The sequence below is a fragment of the Carassius auratus genome, chromosome 39, assembly GCF_003368295.1.
Source record: "Carassius auratus strain Wakin chromosome 39, ASM336829v1, whole genome shotgun sequence".
Classification (NCBI taxonomy): domain Eukaryota; kingdom Metazoa; phylum Chordata; class Actinopteri; order Cypriniformes; family Cyprinidae; genus Carassius; species Carassius auratus.
This window is the reverse complement of record NC_039281.1, coordinates 11,357,631-11,382,696: the sequence shown is the minus strand read 5'-3', so window position 1 is coordinate 11,382,696 and position 25,066 is coordinate 11,357,631. Positions and strand designations below refer to the sequence as shown.

At 36.5% G+C, this 25,066-nt stretch overlaps 1 protein-coding gene across 1 annotated transcript in view; it reads right to left on the bottom strand.

The window, feature by feature from the left end:
- Positions 1–25,066, bottom strand: part of LOC113057912 (teneurin-2-like) — a 182,111-nt gene that overhangs the window by 100,443 nt on the left and 56,602 nt on the right. The window contains exon 2 of the mRNA XM_026225508.1: positions 5,588–5,691. The gene's annotated coding sequence lies outside the window, so the exon portion shown is untranslated. The remainder of the gene's footprint in view (positions 1–5,587; positions 5,692–25,066) is intronic.

The following is a 25,066-nucleotide window of genomic DNA, read 5'->3' as shown; positions in this document are numbered from 1 at the left end:
ATCCAAACCGAAATTTCGCACTTTAAAGTGCAGGACAACATTTTTATTTTCACTGTCAAACACAGATGTTATTGAAATTCAGTCGGTCTGAAAATAAAAAAAAATATATATAAAAAAAATCACTCAGATGGAAATTCTTCCCAGGTTTTTAACACCTGTATCTGCAGACACACATCTAAAAAGGAAGTTCAAGTGTGAACATTTTGATTTAGAGTACATTGTAGATATTGAAAGGTGTAAATTATGCAAAAAAAAAAAAAATCTTATTAATCTCTAACAAGCTCTCGTCCTTAAATTCACACCTCAGTTCATCAGATTATTTATTTTGGGGGTGATTTCCTGCAGAGCCTCTTCTGAGACTTGTTATAACCAAAATATGTTTTGATTGCCAAGTAGAAACAAGGTATGAACTAGCAATGAAGGTCTGCATTGTCATACAAATGGACTGTAGGACTGTAGCTTTCTCCCAGAAGATATTCCTCATCGCTCCTACTGGTCGGCTGGGGGAGGCAGACTGCTAGGCTGGAGAGTGTGATTGTTCACATGAAGCTTCATCTGAATGAACTCAATGGTAGAGGTCAAGCCAAGAAAGAAATACATTTTGGGATAAGGAATGATAGTTTGCTAGTGAAAAGTTTCTATTTAAGGAGTCAGTGTGTGTAAAAGTTTACAAGTATAAGCTCAGGAAGTACTCAAAGTTTGAGGAAAATTATACATTTAGGCAGGAAGTGAACAAACCTCTAAAGTACACAACTTTGGCATGTAGCTAATCTTATATTTTACCAGCAGACAACAATGAAATGGAGCGGCCTATTGAGATGAGGTGTGTTATTACTTTTTTTAACCAATCAGACAAATGATTTTTATTTTGGAGACAGTAAAATTGACAGAGCAACCGCTTAAATATTGGAACAAGAATATCACTGGTCCCCTTTAAACCTGAAAATGTATACGCATTTCTTATCAGGATGGTATCTGGATATTTTCAGATGATTCAGATGATCAGGATTTCAGATGAAGTTCATTCCAATGTCTCTATATCTTATCCCACTCATACAAAATGCAATCTACAAACTTAAATACCAAAACATCTCTGTTGCTTTCTTACCAGCTCCTTAGTAAAGGATCTAAATAGAGATGAGAAGTGAAAACAAATATTTGCAGAAATAAAAGAGAGAAACAATAATTCAAGTGAAATTCAGTGAAATAATTCTATAAATAATTGGATATGTTGAATATATCGGATGAGGAAAAAATAAATACATAAGAATGCAGTGTCTATTGTCTTTCACATTGCAAGATCAGAATGAAAGATAAAGTCAAGATGGGAGCAAAAATGTGATTTAACTCCATTAAATTCAGTACAGTACAGTAACAGTGTACAGTAGATTATACAGTATATGATCATTTGCATACTGTAATACTTGGCTGAAGGCAGATCATGAAAACTCATTTGCATGCACATTAAATGTGGTGTTAGGAGGTTAGAGAGACAATAGAGGGCTTTTTTGATATAGGTCGGTATTCAGCCTCTTACCATACATCAGCAATGCATTAGCTGCAATTCAAAATACCTTGCAACCAATTAGAAAATACTGTAAATCTGTCCGGCCAATTCGAAGAGCGTAGTAGCATATTTTACACAAGCACAAAAAGTTAAAATGTAGTTTTTAGGTTTAATTTTCTAAACCTGAGACAAGACTCAATTCACAACCCCACAGGGCCTACAGACGTCACATTGACTTAATGCATAAAAATGAGAACTCAGTTACAAGTGGATTTGTTTGATTAAGTGACCCACATCGAACAAAAATACGGGCCACTCAATCATCAAGAACTTCCTCTGCTGGCACTTCTCAGATACAGTACAGATCTATTCTCGAGATGCTTTTTAAACTCATCAAGTTCGAAGAAAGCATCCGAAACAAGACCACTCCATCCACTCTGAAAACTGGACAATGCTCACACCGCACATGATCTCCATGGAAACAGAGAGGAAGAGTAGGACACTCCAAGCGGCCTTCTCCTCCCTCTCCACTTTCATGGGGAAATTGATTCCACTGTTTGAGAGCAGAATGAGATGGAGGGAGGAAGCCACAAGAATGAGGCTAAAGAGAGAGATGATGAGAGGGAAAGAAATGGAGAAGGAGATGGCCCCTTCACCGGCAGGATGTCTTGCAAGTGGCCCTGAGTGCCCCTACGGTTTCCTGAAGAGCTCCAGGAATAGTCGTCCTCTCCGCTGATCCTCTATGACAGCTGTGCCACAAGGGTTTTGTTTGTTTGTCAACCAGAGTTTATTTTCCAGAGTAATTTTGTCATAGTGGAAAAAAGGTTAGAAAACAAGTCTTCGATTCTCGGAGACGTTTATACTTCATGATGTCTGCAAGCGAACGTCTGTTTTCAAAAATGTGATTTGTAGTGATCTGTAGATGTCAGGAATGAAAGAGGAAGCGGTGGGGAAATGAATAGAGGCAAAGTTTCAAATGACAGCATAACAAGACCAACCTTTGAGCACATAAGAATACATTTTATATTTTTGACTTGCAATGCGTTTTCTTCTTAGGTAAGGGATTTTAAAAGTAGATGCATCACACAAACATGCACACACATACACACGCTGACAACATTGAGTTTGGCAGAGAGCTGAGTAGGTGTCTGATTTCAGCTAGTGTTTCAGGCCGCCGCAGGATATCTTTACTGTCAATGTGTTTGTGTACCTGTGTGTGATACTAGAAGCTGTGCTAGCGTGTGTCAGAGAGATGCCCTCACCCGCAGCCCTGATTTCAGGTCAACTCACTGAGAGAAGAGGGAGATGGGATGCAATAGAGCACAAGATGAGGGACAAGCGAGACAGTGATTTTCTGGTGCCAGTATGTGTTTAACAGAGCTGACTCAATACAGACATCCATGCCTCAAAAGACACAAGCATATCTGAAACAAAACTGATGCTGATTAATGCTGGCGGAGTAAACATCATTGATGACATCACTGCATCATAATGCAGGTATAAGTGGGGGAGGGGTGGAACTTGACAGATTCAACAATGATTAATTGTCAACTGTTTTCAAAGGTTCCTGCTGTAGTGAAATTAATTAAGGTAATTCATTGTAATATAATATAAATTAGGACCAAACGATAAAAGGGCCACAGTGAAAAATAAAAATAACTGATCTTTATAATGAAAAGTGTTCACTGTACTATGAAATCAGCTGTAACTTTCAGAACGGAAAATGACTGTCTCCGTAATTAACAATACTCTCCGTAATTAACAATACTAAACTATAAAAATGGCTTGATTTGATAAAATAATAAATAATAAAAACATATAATAAAATTTAATAAAATACTGCCACAACATATTAAAATGTAAATAAATAGCTGTGGAAAAACACGTGGGTGGAAATAATACAAAAGTGTTCACTGTCCTACAAAAACAGCTATAATTTACAATGGAAAAAAAAATGTCACCTGTCTAAAGACATTAATTAGCAATAGCGGATTTCAAAAATTGCAGTTAATACAAATATATGCACAAATGAATGAATGAACAAATGCAAAGAAATAACTCTTAATATATTAATAAACTCATGTAGCCACAACATTAATTATACATTTAAATAAATGTCCATGAAAATATTCAAACACAACTAGGCACAACTGATTGTCCTTTCCATGCTTTTGTTTAAAACAGAGTGACCTTGAAAACTGCGAGAAACATTAGAATCTGTGTCTTCAATGTTTCATAACACGATCATACAAATACAATCTGCACAAAACCTGCACTTGCAAAAAAAAAATAAAAAAAAAAATAAAATAAAATAAAGCACATCTTCAAAAAACAACCAACATCCCTTCATGATATACTACACATACTCAACAATTTACTAGTCTTCACATCTGCTTAGTTTTCAACATGTTGTCAAGGAAACCATCACAGGTAAAATTAGAACAGCTATTCGTCAAAAAGGATTCATTAAATAAAATAGCCATGATAATTGCTAAACTCATGTACTAAACACCTTGAACATGATTTAAAAAAGGCAAAGAGCAAATTGCACTTCAAAAATGTATATAATAAAGGGTTCTTTTTTTTGTCCAAATTCTGCTGACTCGCACATCTCAGTGTGCTCTTGCACAAGTTGTTACTGCCCTTGCTTGAATTTTTCTGAAAAAGACAGACACTCCATTCACATACATTCATAATTTAGCCAAAACCTCTAGGAGCCACAGGCAACAAGCCTCCAGTTGTTACAGACATGCACAGCTCCACAGCATACATTCATTCACAAAACATATTCCAGCAAATATAAAGCTTGCATACAACCACACTATCTATCTATCTATCTATCTATCTATCTATCGCTGGTTCAACCGCAGGGATTTTTTTTTTTTTTTTTTTTTTAATGGACAGCTTCAAAGATGACTTTAGAATGACCCTGATGCAGCAGAACACCTCCAAAGCACAGCACCTCCTCCATCACTGTGCTTTAGAGTTCTCTTCCTGTTCCTCGTGTAGGTGTTGGATGTGAAACACCAATCTTACATTCATTATCTTTTATTAAGAGCAGAACCTTGTTTTGCTGACCTTACCAGATTTGTCTAGTCTCTTTTTTAACAGTTAACTGGTGCACATTTACAATGACTGCTTCCAAAGCTGCTTTTAGATCCCATACACTCTGGGGTCCTTGAAGGCTTCCAAAAGCAACTCGCACTCGGCTCTTGAATTTGGTGGGACAGCCCACTTCGGACAGATTGCCAGTGGTCAGAAATCTAATCTGCATTTGAGTTAACTAATTTGTGTGGCTGATTCTAATTTTGGACACTTAATGCAGTGATAATGGCACGATGTCAGAAGTCCGAAATTCTGAAATCCGAGTTCCCAGTAACTGGAATCCAAAACGGCTGTGAAACAGTAAGTGAAACAGTAGCAACAGCAGTTTATTAGCATTTCTTTTTTGTCTCTATCTCAAACTCAGTGGTGCACACAGAGGTCTACTATTCAACCTCAGTAGATATAATACTCTGGCATTAATTGTGCAAAATACCAGTTAAATGTGTTTTATCAACTGGTATTGCTAACAAAGGATGGGATGTTTCCATCTTGCTTTTTCGACTCGTAGGGAATACCTATAGCTGCTTTACACAATGATTAATTATTTCCAATGTGTTTCTGCTTTAGCTTTGTTTGGAATTAAACCATGGATATTTTTTTCTTTCATAGCTTGAATTCTAGGAACATTCTAACTGCATTCTAATAGGCTTCACCACCCAGTGAATTATTTTGGATTCTCAAGACGTGTTTTTCTTGAAAAGTCAGTGACATGCTGGATAATGCTCATACTTTCTGATGACTTTAAAGAACATCAAAAGAACCATTTTGCATGAAAAATGATGAAAAGATTCATGAGCTTTTGAGCAGCGTGTTACAATATTGAGTTCTGATTGGCCAATAACCATTACTTAGTTCATCAATTATTATTATTATTTTTATTTTTGTGTTTTTACATAAACGCAGGCAGAAAAATATTGCATTTAAGCAATGGCTGATTTTAAGTATTAACGAACAGAGGTATGATAAATTACTCACCAGTTTACAGGTGTAGTCTTGCAGCGAAGATCTAAGTGATGGTTTAATGAGTGGTGTGTGACAGGTTCTGCTGCATTCTCACGTCTCTGACACTTTAACATGACCTGAGAATCAAACATGGAAAACATACAAAAATAAATCACATTTAATGCAGTGCGAACATAAATAACGGTTCAGTTTATGCAAAGTGTGCCATGATTTCAAACTCCAAAAACTGGTTCATAAGAGAAGGTTTCATGTTCCATTTGTATCTTGAAACAGAGAATGGGAGAAACAAACTCACAAATGATAAACAGCTGAAAACAGCAACAACACACAATTCATTAGACCTACAGCAAACAAGTCCACATAGAGAATAATCGCACTGGAACTGGAAAGAGCCTACCTGAATTGTGCAGTTATAAATCAGGATCTAAGTGTGAAAGCTCCCGAAAGCTTTGGAGAATGAGTATAAGTGAGGTGAATTAAGAACATTGCTTGCCAGACCATGTTTACAAAACTAATTAAATTCACACTATTAATTCAAACATATAAGATAGAAAGTAGCCTACTTCGCATTTTTATAGCTTCGCCATGCATTAACGCCTGTGCGGGCATTTGAGAGCATTCTCTGCAGGTTTGAGTGTTGCAGGCTGTCTGGATATAATTAAGACACTGGTGTCCACTTCATGCTTCTACACTAATGACACAACATACCACACCATATGGCCTTATCGCCTGGGTCCACCATGGATCACTGCTCCTTCAACCCTCCATAACAGGGCAAAGTGTGTGCCCACATACATATTGTAAACACACACACACACATCTTTGTACACACTGATAATGACATAATGAATACAATGTAAACATTACAGCATATTACATGGCAGTCATTCTATATATCACATATTTAATATGGCAGATTATCATAACACTGGGATCCTACAGTAGAGGTGTATAGCACTTCTATATAAGTATGTTGTAGGAGTTAAATACAGTGAAATCATTACAGACAACTGTTGTCAGGATTTGAAGTATGGGCAGACACAGCCAAATGACCCCTCTCTTTCTAATTTACTGTTCAATTGCGTGAGCCTTTCGCCCAGCCAGAATTAACAATAGAGCAATTCAAACCAATGGGGATTTGAGTCCTCCGACAATTACATCTGTTAAATTTTGAGAGCATTAATTCCTAAAAATATCAATTCGAGTGATTGATTTGAATTTAAAAATTCTATTAAATACGAGTGCAGCGCTCAAGTATCAGCGCTGATTAGAGAATGAATTTTGTATTTGAGATGCTGATTCTCATTTGCACATATTTAAAATGGAGGTAACATTTTCAAACACAAAATGTATCATAATATACAACATTACACATTAATAAACTGTTTGATATGGTGGAACTTTGAAATTGTGGAATGAAAAAAAAAAGTCTGTGAATCAAATGCCCATATACTGTAGTGCATATTTTCATTGTATTTTTGAGAGTCCAAAGCGCAAAGCCTCACATTAATTCTACAAATACGAGAGAAATCACAAAGCATGATTTAAGCAAACATTTATTTTTCATTAACTACCAGTTTGTCACATGGACCATGCTTCGTTGTGCGTAGACAAGCAGAATAAATGTTTCATGTAATTTCTCTCTGAAGCAGCAAATGTGTGCAATCTTTTATCTTAAAGACTGCACTGGACTTTTTATCTTAACGCTTGGATTAAGTTTAAAGAGAAATATTCACATAAGAAGACAAGCTCAGACTTATTGAGCTGCAAAAAGAGTTTTGAACATTAGGCTACTGGTCAGGCAATAGGACAGAGAATAGAGAGAATCTGCTTTTGAGCAGCTTTGAAAAAAAAAACCATAATATAGTAAGAGGGACGGGGACTCTTCAATGAAATTACTGGACGGTGCACAGGCTTTCTGGCGTATAGTTTCATTTTTAATTGATGTCTTGAATGTGGTCAATTAAAATTCTGGAGTGTAATTTCATGCATTCACAATGCCAAGATGTTTCCTTCTTTATGCATTTGTCAGGCAAGGTATTGAACACAATTTACAATTGATGGCTCTACAAATAGCAATTTCTTCAGACACCCTTTTCATTCTCATTTGCAGACGGACAATCAGAATGTCATTATTGTGTCCACACTGGGCAGCCACAGGAGTAAATGAGCAACAAGAAAAGCATCGGAGGTTGAACAAGAAGCTCAAACACAGAGAGGGAGGGAATGACAGAGAATCTAGATAAGAGCGGGGGAGCGAGGGACCGATGGAGGTCCGGATTAAGTGTCGACTGAGACTCGACTCGTTTCTCAGGTATCCAGACCTGATCAGGTGGCCTATTACTGTCACTCTGGTTAACCATCTAATGTCAATGTCATTAACAATAGGGTCAGTGACAAAGAGTCTGACCTTCCCCTTCAGCCCTTACTCAGAAACCAGAGTAAAGCTGTGTTTTACTCGATAGCCATATCAGCAGGAAGGGGGAAAAATGCTATTTACATATAATGCGCTAACACTTTTTATTAAATGTAGTTTACATAATAACTAATACAGCCTTCAAGTATTAATCCTTATCATTTATAAGAATTATAAGTATTTATTCTTAAAATTAAGCAACTCAAAAAATATATATATAACATGAAATGTTTATCTATGCAACTATACTTGAACAATCAGAAAACAGTAAAACGGAGAAAAAAAAGAGAAAATATTTTAATACTTTTGATTAACCCTCCTAAATCATCAAAACGAACCAGTAAAATGTCATCTCACTGGTTACGTAACGTCCAGATTCTACTAAGGTAATAGCTTGGTGCTTTATAACCTATTGTAATGGTGCTACCATGCAAACTGTTTGAAATGGTGACACATGAGGCAAACTGCTCAAGTTGGCGGTATTTTATTTATGTTAAAGGTTTGTCGGTCAGCCGTGCCCGTAGCCCCTTGACGTACCCACTTGGTGCGGATCCAGAGACCTGTTTGGCCACAGAGGTACATTTCCATCTCATTCATCACGGACAGACAGATAATCAGAAAGTCATTACAGTAGCCTGACACCACCACACGCTCCAGGAAGACAGAGTAATTGAGCAGTGCAGAAGGGAGGACAGCAGCACGGGCCAAGGCCAAGGGATAATGAATGCGAGATGTCTTTCTGCTACGAGAGGAAGAGAGAGAGAGAGAGAGAGAGAGAGAGAGAGAGAGAGAGAGAGAGAGAGATGGCTGCTTGAGCGAGACAAAGAGAGGGAGAGAGGGGTATGTGTATTTGAAGTTAAGCATTATCATAAAAAAGGAGCTGGAAGTTGTAGTTTGAAAGAAAAGCAAGAAAGCAAGAAAGAAAAAAAGAAAGAAAAAAAACTCTTTAGAGATGAAATCACATGTTAGATCTCTTTTAAAATGAAAGACTTCTGCTCCAATTCATTTGTCTTCAAGCTTTGTGTTGCGCGTTGGCGTTTTGTCGATACACTGGTGAAGCTTCTTTCGTTGTGTTGTTCTTTCATCAAGCCACACAGAATGCTATCTGTCCATCTTCAATCAGTCCAAAACACTGGCTCCACTTTTATGAAGGATTACTAATAGAGTCTGTAAGACCATCAGCATCTGCAATCATCTTTCTGCAGAGGCATTTTCAAGGTTGATGCTGCAAACTGCAAAAGCTCTTACTGCATGTGAATGTTGCTTCCACATGAATCAAACAGTGCTAGGAAGTAAACAACTAAAAGTAGTTCTGGGACTAATTTAGAAACATTGTCAGGATCTTGACAGCGGTGTAGTGTGACAAAATGTTGCATCATTGCTTTTATGCTGTTGCACTGAGCACAAATGAGCTTAAGCAATAATAATAAAAAAAACACTATTAATGTTGGTTTGTTATTTTAGTGAATCAATTTGTTCAAATGGTCAATTTCAATTTGTTAGCTTGATTCGTTAGGCACTTTTGTATTTGTAAACTGTAGATCAGCTTTCCCAAGAGTAGACTGAGTGTAATTGGATATTTAACCGAGTACAACTTTAGAAATGATATAAAGAATTGATTGTATTGCGAAAAGTGGCTATTCCTAAATATAATGGCACCATGTAAGACTATGTGCAACCATTCCAATGTGATCTTAAGTTGAATAATATAAACATAAAATAATATAAAATGTCTACATTCACTACAGAACTGTAACTGAGAAAATGTAACTGAAGCTTGGTAAGGTAAACAGCTTTCAACAAAATGTGGATTTATTGATTTTTATAGATTTATTATTAGATACACTGATTTGCACTGAACTGAAAGCGCTCACACCACAAAGAAGGTAGAAAACGATAAAGAAGGAATCTTCAATTTGGTTCATTCAAGTCAAGTTATTTTATATTTTATTTGTATTTAAGGTACAGTCTTAATCTAATCTATTTGATTCTGACTACCACCATTTCCAATCCAATCTAAATTTATTTTGGATCGACTAATGTGTTTAAAAGCTTTTCATGACATCAGTCCGATTACTAATGGATTATTTGGTTGCATGAAAACATAGCTGTTGAAGAAAAATTAAAGAGGTCCTGAAGTCCTGATGTAGTTTTCATGCTTGATTGTTCCAAAAATACGTTATTTTTCACATATTTTATATTATTTCAGCACCTCTCATCCCAGTCTGTTGCAGACACCCTGTTTAGTTCCTATTTTGATGAAACCCTTCCTTTATGAAAGAACAATGCGCTCTGATTGGTTAGCTGGCCCAGTTTGTTGTAGCGTGTATTCTAGAATTGACAAGGCCCTTACCATAACCATCATCTGCAAATACTAATGATGCTGTCAATTTTGCCATACCAGTTTGTGCAGTTTGATCTGCAGGGTTATAAAGAGTGGCATTACACTAACTAAAACTGAAAGAAAAAAAAAACTAAAATTTAAAACATATTAGGCCCCATTTAGATAATCAAAAAGATGCATGTTATTATATTTTGATGAAAGATGCCAAACTTTTGTCAAGTTTTGAATAAAAAAAAAAAGTCAGGTGTTTGCATTAATAAAAGGGCATTTCGATTCCATGCTACCTTTAAATTATTCATATCTTTTAGCTTGGCAATCAACAGAAAATAGATTTTTCAACAGTGGAATTAAATCATTAACGAAAAGGCATGAAAACATTTTCTGATATTTAAAAGATCCCACAGATGCTCCCCTTTCTTCTTGGAAACATTCTGATGAGAGGGGAGATGTATTAAGAAACGTTTTGAGCCACAAACCAAATCGATGAAAGGAAAGATTTTGGTTGGATCTCATGAAATATTAAAGTGTTTACAATAGCACTTGTGCAGCAGGAGCTCTCATCTCCGCAGGCCTGCCGCCTTTTATCTGGCCAAATGTTATTCGATGGTTTATTCTTTGCTTTCTGCATTTTTGCATTGTTATGAGCGCAATACAAACAGCGTTGCCATCATTGTTGATGTTCATCGTCAAACACATGTAATTTCACTAAGTGCTTTGAAATTGAGTAAAATATGAAATCAGTTCGCCGTGTCAAACATAATCTGAAGCGGAGAGTCCAAGGGTTTTTCACAGTGGAAATGTGTCTTAGGAAAGCTGGCATTTCTTCTGAATAACCCAAGCTGGCATTCTGAATATGGGTGAAGCGTGTTTTTGAAGGACCCCCTCTAGGATGAATCACATTCCCCTGATCACTGCTCTCTTACCAGACAGATACAGTGGGACCATAGACATCTGTCTCTTAACCCGCTGGAGTCGATTAACGCATATACGACTTAATCTCCTGATAACGCCGAAAATAACTTAAATTGCACTTCCAGTTTTGATCGTACAGATAAGAGCAATACATCAATCAAATCTGTAAAGGGTCTAATTTTTTTTCTCAGCGAATACTTGCCTCAAATACAAGATAGATAGATAGATAATATAATATAATATTATATTATATTATATTATATATATATATATATATATATATATATATATATATATATATATATATATATATATATATATATATATATATATATATATATATATATATATATATATATATATATATTATATAGAAAGCGTAAATGTCTACATCCTTTTGATTAGCATCTAAAACCAGAGCAAATAAACTCACTGATACCCACTCATGCACCTGCTGGATATATATTGCAAATACACACTTTTTTCTTTTTTCATGTCCTTTTTATTTTCTTCACTCTGCTTTCATGTAAATGAATAAAAATAAAAATAAAATAAAAAAAATCACACATGGGCTTTTTTGAAAATGCACTTCTTACCCAATGGGAAATTAATTCAACTGAAAACATCTCTTTAAAAGTCCTAAAACGTCTTGCTTTAATAAATGTATCTAAATTAAAGCATGCTAAACTTTTTTCCTCCCTGAAAAACAAGATATGAATTAAGAAGAGTATTTTTTTTCCCAGTAAATTAAAAAATAAAAATGTGCACATGCACAGCCTTAAAGACCTCATGATAGATAAATAAATCCTTTCAGCAAGATCTCTGAAAGCACAATATACAATACAAAGTACTCTCTCTCTCTCATACACACGATGTTACACTCTTAGCAACACCCGCATCGGAGTGCATCCCTCAAGAGCCATCCTCATTCACAAAGATTACCCATAATGCACTACAGAACGTGCCACAGCACTACAGCTTCTCTTTGTACACTCACTTTGTACACATCCCTCGTACCTACGCTCAAGTCCATTCCTGAAAGGAGTGTGTGATGGATGGAACAGCGTAGAGAGGCTTGGATGGAGGGATGCAGGGAGTTTTAATAGAAGCACTGCCACTCAACATCCAAAAGATATGGGTCTGATCTCATTAGCTGTCACTTAGAGGAACATAACTGCAAGCTGCTCCTCCTTCTGCTTATTCCTGAAGACCTGCTTCACATCCTCAATACTTTACCATCTATCTGCCTTATACTCTATCCCTTGGTGTGCCCATGTGGAGAAGAAAAAAAAAGTCTGCTTAACCGTTCTGAATGTACAAATCTTTTTAAAAGCACCATGTATAACGAGAGTATACCTTCATATCTATGTTTCTTAACACACTTAATTACACTTAAAATTTCAAAAGACAACAGAATTATGAAATTACACTGAAAAACTACTTAAGCAGGTTAAAAAAAAAAACTTATGCCAACAAAATTTTAATTTCATTGTAATTAACATGCAGTTAAGTGTGCTGAAAAATTATATTCAGTTTGGACTTGCATTCTTTTTTTTTTCTTTTTTTTCATAGGGGTGAAGATGGCATACTTCAAAAGTAATGTTTTAGCAAAGACGAGAGGATTTGATCTGAAAATAAATTTTCATAAACAGGAATAACTAAAGCAAAGTAAATGAAAGACTAAAATATGAAATATGAATATGAATATGAATATAAAAAAATGAGCTATCCTGAAATAGTCTGACCGGTTTTGTCTGTGTGGGGGAACTTCACTGTTTAGATGTCTTTAACAGCAGAGTCGAGGTGGCTTTGACAAGATGTAATGCTGTCATCTGTTTTCTGTCATCTGAGCTGGAGAAGCAACAAGCAACAGACACATTGCAGTGTTTCTGCCTGTTTTAGATGTGAGTTACTTCGTTAATGTGATGTTGATTCCTGAACTGATTTTATAATTAGTAAAAATGAAATTAAAATCTTAAAACAATAAGCATGGTTTTATGACAAAAACAATATTGTTACCAACAGAACCATTCCTGAAACTAACAAACGTCAAACTGAAATGAAAAGTACATATGAAAATAGTATTAAAATAAAAATAAATGTTAAATGGCAAACTACAATAACCTTCCTCAGCCAGTTTAGTGCCATTGCTCCCATCCGTGCCCATCTAAGAGATACCTGCATTGAAGATGCCATTTGCGTGTGTGAGTGTGTGCATGTGTGTGTCTGTGCTGGCTAATTGACAAGATGGACGTTTGTCATAAATAGTGCCTCAGTCCACCGGGTGTCATTATATAGTCATTTCCTGGTTTAATGTGTATGGAGAGTGTTCATTATTTGTGACAGATGGACTCTTCTCTTCCTCTTTGAATTCCTGCTCTCAGACAGCCGAATTAGAATCTACTAATAGGACAGGACCTTTATAGTCATTTCAATTTCATCTATTTAGCACACACCCACACGCACACAAACACACACACACACATTAAAAGCAGGTCAAAATTATCCACTAGACTCTACTACTCAACTTTTTATTGTTATTACTTATTTACCTGCAGTGCTCTTATATTATTATATACCATAAACAGACAATTTTATTTTTCGTGACCATCTCTCTGACTGCATCTTAACCACCCATGTGCCTGTCACACTGGATGCAAAACTGCTGTGTGATGTGACACAGCCAATCAGAATGTATCTGATGTTTCACATCAGCTATGAAGACTAGCAATTTGGACCAATGAGGTTCAGTGGTAGGCGTGGCTACCTAGTGTGATACAGCATACATGGAGACCAATAGATTAATAAAATATCCAGTTACTAGCAAAAACACAGAATTTACATGAAAAAATAAATAAATAAATAATAATTGTGACTATCATGGTAGGGATACACACCGATTTTTTGAACTTCAAGATATGTCCTTTTTAGAATAGCTGTGAAGAAATGTATTAAAGCTTGTGTGTCTTCGCTGTATACTGTATGCTCTTAGTCAATCTTGACATATGCTTTTAAGTGAGTATTACTGGCATAGCACACACATGACCTCTTTTGGCACTGTGCAGCATTACAGTGCTTCATTCCATTAAGAGCTGCTATCACTGCAGAAATTATCTGTGTAGCATATATACAAAGAAAATGGGATATTTTCATACTTCATTAGGTTCACTGCTATCCTAGAAGACTTAACTCAAAATAATGTGTAGCTAAAATGCAGGGACAATGTATATAAAGATGAGACCTGACAGGATTATGGAAATGCCATCAACAAATAACATACAGTTGGGGTTCAACTGCTAATTTAAATTTAGAAATTAAGGTAACACTTTATAATAAGATTTGTTAGTTAACATTTGTTAACTGCTAAAGTTAACGAATTAAGAATGAACAATACTTCTACAGTATTTATTAATCTTAATGTTAATTTCTACATTTACTAATGCATTATTTAAAATCAAAAGTTGTGCTTGTTAACATTTTAATGCACTGTAAATTAAACAATGGACGACTGCATTTTCATTAACATTAACAAAGATTAATAAATGCTGTAATAAATGTATTGCTAATTGTTCATTCATGTTAGTAAATAGATCAACTAACATTATCTAATGGAACCTCATTGTAAAGTGTTACCAAAATTAAACTTATTTAATTTAACTGACACTTTTACTTAAATGTTAAAAAAACATTATACTGATAATATAATTTATGATGAAAACAACTGCTTAACTACAAGCAAAAAAGTAAATAGAATAATTTTTCAAATGTGTATTTTTTAAACCCAGTGTGCAAATTAAATTTATTTTGGTTTGTCAGGCAGAGGTCTGGCTTCAGTAGAACTATATTTTATCTCTAGAGCAGCTGTTGATGACATGAATGCATGAATTATTCTTCTGTCACACAATGAGGGCATGCCAGTCTCTGTCATCCCTTCATCCAGACAGCTGGTGAAATTAGAGGAAACTGCCACAGAATCTTTCCGCTTATCTTGCATACTGTATATTATTTTGCCCGATCAAACAGGCAGGATGACATATTACACAAATAAACCAAATGAAACAAGCACTGTCCACAGCATAACTACAGCGTCACGTATACTCAGCCACACAAGACTCCAGATGTTTCGCCACAGCTGTAAGCGCAATATGGCAACAGGTACCAAGAGCTTTAAACAAGCCATACTTCATTTAATACATGCTTACTTTGTTATAGCCATTCAAACATGGCTAAAACGATTACACAGACTAACAACATTAGGCAGCCATATGGTTCTGTACACCTGTGGATTAAAATGTAGAAATAAACCTCTTGAAAACAATGTAACAAAGACATTTCTTTCTTTAGTTTCTTTCTTTCTTTCTTTCTTTCTTCATCATCATTATTATTATTAAAATACAGGAACAAAAGTGCCAATTGTACAAGCATTTTAGAATATATATATATATATATATATATATATATATATATATATATATATATATATATATATATATATATATATATATATATACATATATATATATATATATATATATATATATATACACACTTTTTTTTTTTTTTGATGCATGAATTAGTTGTGGCAAGTTCTTCTCCAGCATGAAATGTGTTTTTTTTTTTTTTTTCCTATAATTTCCAATCACACTCCTCTATCTTGGCTTACAGGCATTGAGTTCAGATGCTTAAATAAGAATGACATTGATAATTGCTTTTAGAAATCTTGTTCATCATATCTCGATTTACAAATAAACAGTGGGACAACATGAATGGTTTCTTAATTGTGTTTGAGTGATTTGGTTTTGTTTCTGTATTCTTATATCCATGTAAGAATAATTTTCACTGTTTGCAAACTAGTCCTTTTCTTCCATTTCAGACGTATTTTCAATGAAAGGAAGCTGTAATTTAGAACTCCATTACACACTTTGCTAAAAAAATAAAACAGCCTTAGCATGGTAGGTAATCATCCCAACATTTAAAGATCATATTGCAAAGAGTCTTTTATGAATTACTTTCGCCAGCTTGAAAGCAAAGTAAAAAAATCATCGTTCATCATCTAACGATACCTAATAAAACATTCAGCTGATGATCTCATACCACTGTTAAGTGCCATTTGTTTATGCCACATTACCTGCATGAGATTAATTTGACAATTAGAATCAAAAGCAAAAGAAGATCCAAAAGCAAAGCTTTATAAAAAGTGTGGCAAGACAGGCAGGGTCAAAACACCAGCAAACAGTAATATCCAAGACTCAGGCAAAAGGGTACTCCAATACACAGGCTATAGTTAGGGCAGGCAGCAAGCAATCAAAAACACAAGGAAACAGTCCAGGGTCAGAAACAAGACAGGGATACAAGAGGAATACTACAGACTGTGTGTGTGCCATTCTTATAGTGTGTGACTGATGAGGTGATGAGAGACAGGTGACTAAAATTGGTGAGTGCTGGGCAAAGGATTATGGGAAATGGAGTCGTAAGTGAATAGTAAAAAACATGAATAAAGTGCCTTCTGATGGAGATCATGGGCACTCCAGTGGGAAATAGTGACATCTAATGATAAACAATCCAGCTTTGATGCACTGGCTCATGAGTATCTAATATAAAGACCCTTTTTTTTCTGCACAAACACAACTATATAAATTAGGGTTACTGCAGAAAGTGTCATATGCGGTTCATTTTACAAGAAAATATTTTAGTCTTCAACATTTTGAAGACTGAAATATGTTACATGACATGACCATACTTGTGCCCTGACTTACAGTCTGGATAAGTTGACACTTTTTGCTGAAAGTCAGCAGATTTGAGTTGAGTGTAGTGCATGATGGTCACAGACCTTTTTTTTTTTTTTTTAGCTTTAGACTATTATTTTTTGGGGAAGTCATGGCCTAATGGTTAGAGGGTTGGACTCCCAATCGAAGGGTTGTGGGTTCTAGTCTCGGGCCGGATGGAATTGTGGGTGGGGGAGTGCATGTACAGTTCTCTCTCCACCTTCAATATCACGACTTAGGTGCCCTTGAGCAAGGCATCGAACCCCAGTCTGCTCCCCGGGCGCCGCAGCATAAATGGCTGCCCACTGCTCCGGGTGTGTGTTCACAGTGTGTGTGTGTGTTCACTGCTCTGTGTGTGTGTATTTCAGATGGGTTAAATGCAGAGCACAAATTCTGAGTATGGGTCACCATACTTGGCTGAATGTCACTTCACTTATTCTTTGCAGTTGGAGGGTAAGCATGTTCGATTTTTTAAAGACTATTTTTTTTAAAAACATTGTCTTAATTTGTCACACCTCTCCTAGCAACAAGGCATTATTTTGTCTTTGTTGTTTTCAGAACGACTCATGAAGTGAGTGATCCTCAGTCATTGAGGAATTCCTTAGTCATTTAGTATATGAATATGATGCCCCGTTTTTCCTTTGTAACTATTCACAAAGTCGGCAAGTGTATGATGCATAAGGGCATGTTTACAACTATTGTCAGGATTTACTAAAGATGTACTAAAAAGGTGTGAACGTTTATTTTTGTGGGAGTTTCAATTTCAGATGCAAAATTTATGGGAAGCGAGTATTTTAAAGGGCACCTATCATGCAAAATTCCCTTTTACATGTTGTCTGAATATAAATGTGTGTTGGCAGTGTGTCCACAATATTATATGTATCCTGTTGACAGACACTGCCATATAAGCCGAGACCCCGTGCCGAGTGAGCCACACACAATCCGCTATGATCATCTTTATGCTAGAGCATTTAAAAGTAGCATTCAAGTAATAAATGTCTTCTTATTAAAGCTATAAAAGTTATTAGATCAAGAGCAGTGAGTGATTTTCTGTTTTTATTATATTAACATATAACATATTAACAGCGTAGACAGCAGTATAGGTACTTTATAATACGCTACTGTCACTTAATACAGAGATCTCATATAAACGTGTGATTTCTTCCCCAGCTGTTTACCTTTACAGACAAACGTTTTTGGAACTTGTGTGTTTTTAACATAATCTTGTGTGTAATTGACAGTTTGAGCGCAGTAATACATGAACAATAAAATTACTTTAGTACCCACTTGCCGTGCGACAGCCACTTTGTGCATGTTTCAGTTTGCACTTCCACTCACAATAGGAATTTTCAAAAAGACAAATTCTGTGTGGACTATTTTAGGGTACATTCTTTGGACACCTGAGACTTAATACATCTTGTAAAATGGGGCATAATAGGTCTCCTTTAAATAAATTACTGCAAGGTGGTTTACTAAGGTTTGTGGTAGTCATTTTTACTGGTATTTGCACGATTATGTAATGCCCCCAAAAAAGCATCTTTTATCCCTTAAATATCTTAAGCCTCTGCTTCTGTATTCTTTATTTCCCACATTGTCAGATTACCAGCAGAATTTGCCACTTTTGATTGGCTTTTATGGGATTGCAGCCTTGTGCTTATTTGCTTTGTTTAGAAAAACTGGCCATTGTTTTTTTCATTATTATTCTTTTAAGAATTTAAAAGTTGTGTAGTGCATTCCAGCATTTACTTGCCATTTCTTTGTCATTTACTAGCAATTTCTTAGTGACAATTGTTTCCAAACCATTTTTTTCAGTGCATCTGCTACATTTAAAACCTTGATATCAATGCATTTAGATGCATAAAAAAATAGATAAATAAAAAATAAAATTAAGAGGTGGTGAAACAGCGCACTCAAAACCTGCATGTAATTTAATGTACTGTGCCATGAAAATTGCATTCAGCAGAGATTTTGAGGGTGTGTTTTTGTTGTTACTTCATTTGCATAATTCCTTTAGTGAATTAGCATTAAATGTGTGCAAATGAGCAGTGATATAAGCAGGCACAACTCAATCCAAGTGTAGGTTTGTCAGATAAGGTTTTGTGGCAATAAGATCTGAGGGACTGCTGAACTGGAACATGTATGATGCTGGATGTTTGGAGAACAAGTTCAGATCTAATGGGCCAAGAAAAAGCCCAAACAGGTAAGACTGGTGCTTCGGTTAGATCACTCTGATGAAATGGAGAGCTTGAAGCTTCTCCTATAAGCCAAACAGATGTGGGAGGCTTTGAGAAGCCTCCTGGTTTCTCTCCCATCCCTGCGCTCTCTACGTGAACATAGGCCCACACAATTTGGGTTTTCTATCAGTGGCAAAATAAAACGTTAGAGGTAGCCTGAAAATACTTTTTTTTTTTTTTTTTTTTTGTCTGTGTAGCTTCCGATAGATCACATATAACAAGTATAAGCACCTCAACAACATGTAGCCCCATTCATCACGGAATAGCGGTGGTTACCACAACAACTGCTGATGTTAGGAGCGAGCATCATTAAAGCGAGCACAGAATGATGGGAAAGCATTACAGTGTGCTATATAACAGGATTTGTATTTCGCTGGGCTAAAAACACCTTTCTGTTAACTGGGCTGCTGTGAAGCATTCGATGGCCTTCATTGCACTTCGATTTCTATTTAATACTTAATCTGCTAAATAGTTAATGCTAAATTGACAACAATTATGAGCAGCTTAACTGGCACCGGCACCTTGGGAAAACCTGACGCTATTGTAGCGAAATAATTAAACACACAATTAGTTTGGCAGCTTAAGACGGGGATAATAATTATTCTAAATACCTTGATGCATTTCTGAAAAGTGCAAGGACAACAAACAAGCTTTTAACGATTCGGCTCCCTTTCTGGTTTTGCTTTCTTGTCTGTGATCATGTGCATGTCTTTAATGGAGCGTGTTATCAGAGAGAGTGCCCTAAAGGAGGTCGGATTAGGCCCTTTCTCTCGAGAGAAAGGCTATCCTTAATTATGTCAGTATGCATCATCAGTCTCTGGCTGTTTTCTGCACAGAAGGGCAGTGTGGAAGTATGTTTGCGTGGGCTTGGAGTGCACTGATGGATTTATTAACTGCTAAACAGTTGCAAATCTCATCACATAGTCTCCTGAGAGTGGTGTCCATCCGGGATAACTCATCAGGGAGATTTCCCGAGAGGGAAGTGAGCAGTGGAATGCATATGCCCTCTCACAAACACACTCGTACGCATCTAGAGACGCCAACCGCAGTGAGTCAGTTTTAAAGCGCTGTTGATGTAATTAATTCTAATGACTCGGAATCTGCCGCTGCTAATTTGGTTCTGATTGTAGAATTACTCTAATCAAGAAGCAGAAATGACAGGTTAAAGCTCACTCTTCAAACTTAATACTAGCTACTTTGTGCTTTTAAAGGCATAGTTGATCGTTCACACAGAAAGGGCATTTATGTGATTGTTTTTATTATCATCTACTTTCCACAATGTCATTATGACACAGCATTTTATTCTGTGAAACAACAAAAAAAAAAAAATTCACTTCTTTTCTATACAAGGACAGTAGATGATGAATTATAGATCTAACGCATAATAGTACATACAAATTTTTACTTACTGTATCACAATCAATCACAACATTGGAGAAGCAATGATGTCTGACATAAATGATCATACCTGGTGTGAAACGTGTATAGGTGTGATTTTTACTTCCACTTGATCCAAACCTTGAGTTTCTTTCTTCAGAACACAAAACAAGACATTTTGAGGAATGTTGCCAACCAAACAGTGGATATTCATATTGTAATATTACTCTGGCTCATGTAAAACTTTCTCAAAGGACATGTATTTGTGAATATATGTGCTATTGTATCCCTAATATATTCTTTTGTCCTTTTTTTTTGTTGGGAGCATTAATCACTATGCACTTTCAATGCATGGAAAAGCACAGCTTGGACATTCTCCTGCTGTGTTCCACAAAGAAAATAATACAAGGACATGAGAGTATTCATGTATGACTACATGGATGAGGAACACCTGCTCCACTCAATGTTTGTAGTAAAGGTAGCAATCTTACTCCCATAACAGAAACAACAGTAACCTCTGGCACCTTGCTTCCAGGGTGTAATTGAGTATTAATGGAAGCTTGACCCAGCCACTGTGAGAGTTGTTATCACCAGCCCATGGCTGGCAATGCTGGCTGTGTTTTAGAGGATTTGGTTATCTATTATTTATGAGGGATTACTCTCTCTTCTCTCTGCTGTGTAATATTTAGGCCCCTACTGGGTCGATTCGCTGCCTACACAGATCCATTCATGCTGAAGCCCACTCATTTTTTAACCTTGAGGGTGGATGTCCCATTAAGTACACCACATATATCTGAACGCACAATGGACATGTGTTTGAGGGTTTGTGGATGTTCCACAGGGTGCTGTTGTCAGAAGGAGTCAGCAACTTGTATTTCCATCTCTCGTCATGCTGGATGATGTAAACCAACCACTTTCCGATGCTTGAATAGACTTGTTTCATATGCATATAAATATTAATAAAAACCTAAAATAAAAACCTTTCCACTAGACCACATCCGTCTATGGTTCTTTAATCTCCATCAATTGGAAGCAAAGGCCCCAGAGACGAGGTGGGCAGAGAAAAACTCACTTTGTCATTCCTCATTCGGTGAATGTCTCCTATGTGGGTAGGACCCCTAATCCATCAAGATCTCTTTTCTTATTAAATTCTTAAGGAGACACTTTCAATGCCCTCTATGTGCTCCTCTGTCCTCTCCCATCTTAAAAATAAATAGCCAAAGAAAAGCAGAGGGGAGTTAAAGTCCCTCATCTAGGAGTAACCACAAATACTGTGGGAGGAATTCACTGAGGATGAACAAACTCGTTTACTTGTACGTGCTGTCTGTCACTAACAGACTCATGTTAATCAGGTAAGTGAAAGTGACATAATGAGACGTGTGGCCAAGTATGGAGACCCATACTCCGGAATTTGTGCTCTGGATTTAACCCATCCAAATGCACACACATGGAGTGGTGGACACCCAGGGGGCAGTTAGGGGTTCTGTGCCTTGCTCAAGGGTCTCACCTCACCATCAGTCGTGGTTTAGGTGGTTATTTACTCCTGAAACTCGAACCCACTACCTTCGGGTTGCAAGTCTGACTCTCTGTACTTTAGGCCACGACTGCCCCCTGTAAGAGTGCAATAATGCCAAAAAATGCATCAATTTGACTAAATGCAACAATTACAGTACTTAATAAACAATTGTTACAAGCCTGGCTCAAAGCAAGCAACAGAGTAGGGAAAGACCACACGCGGAAATAGCAATAAATACTAGATTTATTAAGTAAATCTAGTCATCTAAATTCAAAAGTAAATATATTAATTAATGATTCAGTAAATTATAAAAAGTTCTTAAATGTAATCCCTGTATGCAATAGCTGGCATACCATCCTTTGTTTTTATTGAAACGGTTATAAATATATATTTATTTCCTTTCCAAAACTTTTAAAACTATGAATACTGACAAAATGATACTAAGCTTAATATTTAGTGTCAATACTCAAAATATCTCTCATCTTCCGCATATGTTTGCATTTAATTATGAATTGGTCTAAAACAACTGAATTGGATGAGATTGTAAGCTCATTTCAGATTTCATCAGATTTTAAGGGTTGAACTGTCAGGACTGGGGTAACATTTACACTTCAAGTGCTGAAGGACATTTGCATCTCACATTTTCCCATCTTGCACACTGGTTTTGAGTGCTAGGTTGGTAGTGGACACAGCAGTGCACTACAATCTGGTGCACTTTACTGTGACTGTTAATCATTACTCTTACTGTATATACAAATATCTTTTTTTCCTTTCTTTTTTAATCCACTGCATTTACGTCATTTCATTCCACTTGTGGCATTCATTACTTCAGAGCAGACAGTCTCTGGTTAAATAGTAGTGCAGCTCAATAGTGAATAAGGTGCAGGTGTAAAATTATTACTTAAAATACCACACTCAGAAGTGACACTATTTAATGACTTCATCCCTACGTGTTACGTTCGTTTCCTTCCTTAAGGTTGACTTAGTTAGGTCAGGTGTTTCACTGCAGTTTCATAAATTCCAGACTGACTATATCTAGTTTTCTTTACTTTTTCTGAAATGCTCACATTGATCTTACATTAAGAGTCTCTCTGCACTCACAATACATTTTGTTTTTCTCTTAACTGGAAGTCAATGAACTTATGTCTTGTAAACTGCAAATAATTGATAATTGATGTATCTGATTCCTGTACATAAGCTGAAATATGATTTTACAATAAATTTGCCAACAATGAAATGGTTGGTTCAGATAACGGCTGCTAATTCGTCTAAACAAAATAACTCTCGAGTTACTCTCTCAATTTTTTCCCTCTATGCTCAAAGGTTTAAGCTTCTTAAATATCAAAGGCTGCACAGTGAGAGAAGTTAAAAGTGGGCATCACTACAACCGCGAGAGGCCAAAAGGGAGTGAAACTCAAGAGAAAACAGTATTCTCAATAAGAGAAGAGAGGGAATGGAGACAGTGGCTTCAACAAAAAGAAAATAATGAGTGGTGGGACGTAGTGACCTCTTGGGATGATCTGATGACAATAGGCATCCCCAGGCATTCTCTGGTTTATTATAGGTGGGCGAATAAAGCCACATAAGTCTGCTTTAGACAAGAAAACTAAATAAGTTTGCGTATTAAAGCTCCACATTGGCCATTAAGCCTGTTATGACTGGAACAGAGAAAGCCCTGAGAGAGCTAACGGCCCATTGTCCACACGCTCCGAGTTAAAAGTAATTTATTTGCTTTTTGAACACAGAAGGAAATTGACCTGAAAGCTCATTTGATTTTCAGAAGCATTTTGTCTAAGACATTGGTATAAAAAGAGCCCAAAATGTGACTGACTTGGCAGTGAGGCTAAATAAAGAATGGCATGCAGAGATAAAAGGTCATAAAAATGAAATTATGACTTTGCTTGTGGTATAATGACAATTTAAACATAATGGTCTGTAACAGAAATAGTGATGGACTTGTCTACAGAGGGTCACATGAAGAGACAGCCTCATGGAGTGTCATTACCGATAGTCAGTCATCAATGGTGAAGTCTGGCAATCCAATTCTGCTAAATTTTGGTTTGTAAACTTTTTTTGGTCCAGAGCCCATTTTTTGGCACAACACTGAACTGCTGTAACAGTAAAGTTATAATGCAGACCTCCAATTTTCACAGGTCATGGTTACTCATTAGGCTTCATGATCTTTGTCCTGAAGACTCAAGCTGGACTAATGTATCCCCCAAAATTGGCAGCTACCAACAATAGTTCATTAGGCAGTTTATTAGCTCTAGGTGACCTGCTAGGGCTGCCCCAAATAGTCTCCATCTACTCTCATCTCTGTCTGTCTGTCCTGGTCTCTCCTTTTCTCCAGACCCTTCTTTCTGCAGCTCATGTCCTTATCGCTATAGGATATGGAAGAACAACGTTGTGCTGAATTACCGTCAACTTTTATCATAGGCTACAGAGCCGCAGGGTCTGGGAGCCCAGATCTGATAGCCTGCGCTCATCTAATGACCTCTGGCCTTGCACTCAACCTTTTAACATCTAGCTCTTCTGCTGAATTTATTGTACTCAAAGCAAGAATCGTTATTATCAGACATTGTCCTGAGGAGAGCATGACTCTGTCTGGTTTACTTGTCTGAGAAACTTTTGCAAGATGTAATTATAACGGACTATCTTACAAGTAACATCTACGTCACATTAAAGAGCCGGAATAAATGCTCGTCAATCATTGTTTGATAAAAGAAAGATGATTTAGCCTAGTGGTGGCTTTCAAAGTCAAATGCACACTGTCCTGATCTATGAGAAGAGCTGCCCATCCACAGGAGGTTTGCTCCACCCATTCTAATGCACCACTATCAAATAGGAAATGGCTTCCTAATGGTTCCTGCTAGCTGCTAATTCAATAAATTCACTGACTGCCTCTTGTTTAGCCTTTTGGGAGAAGC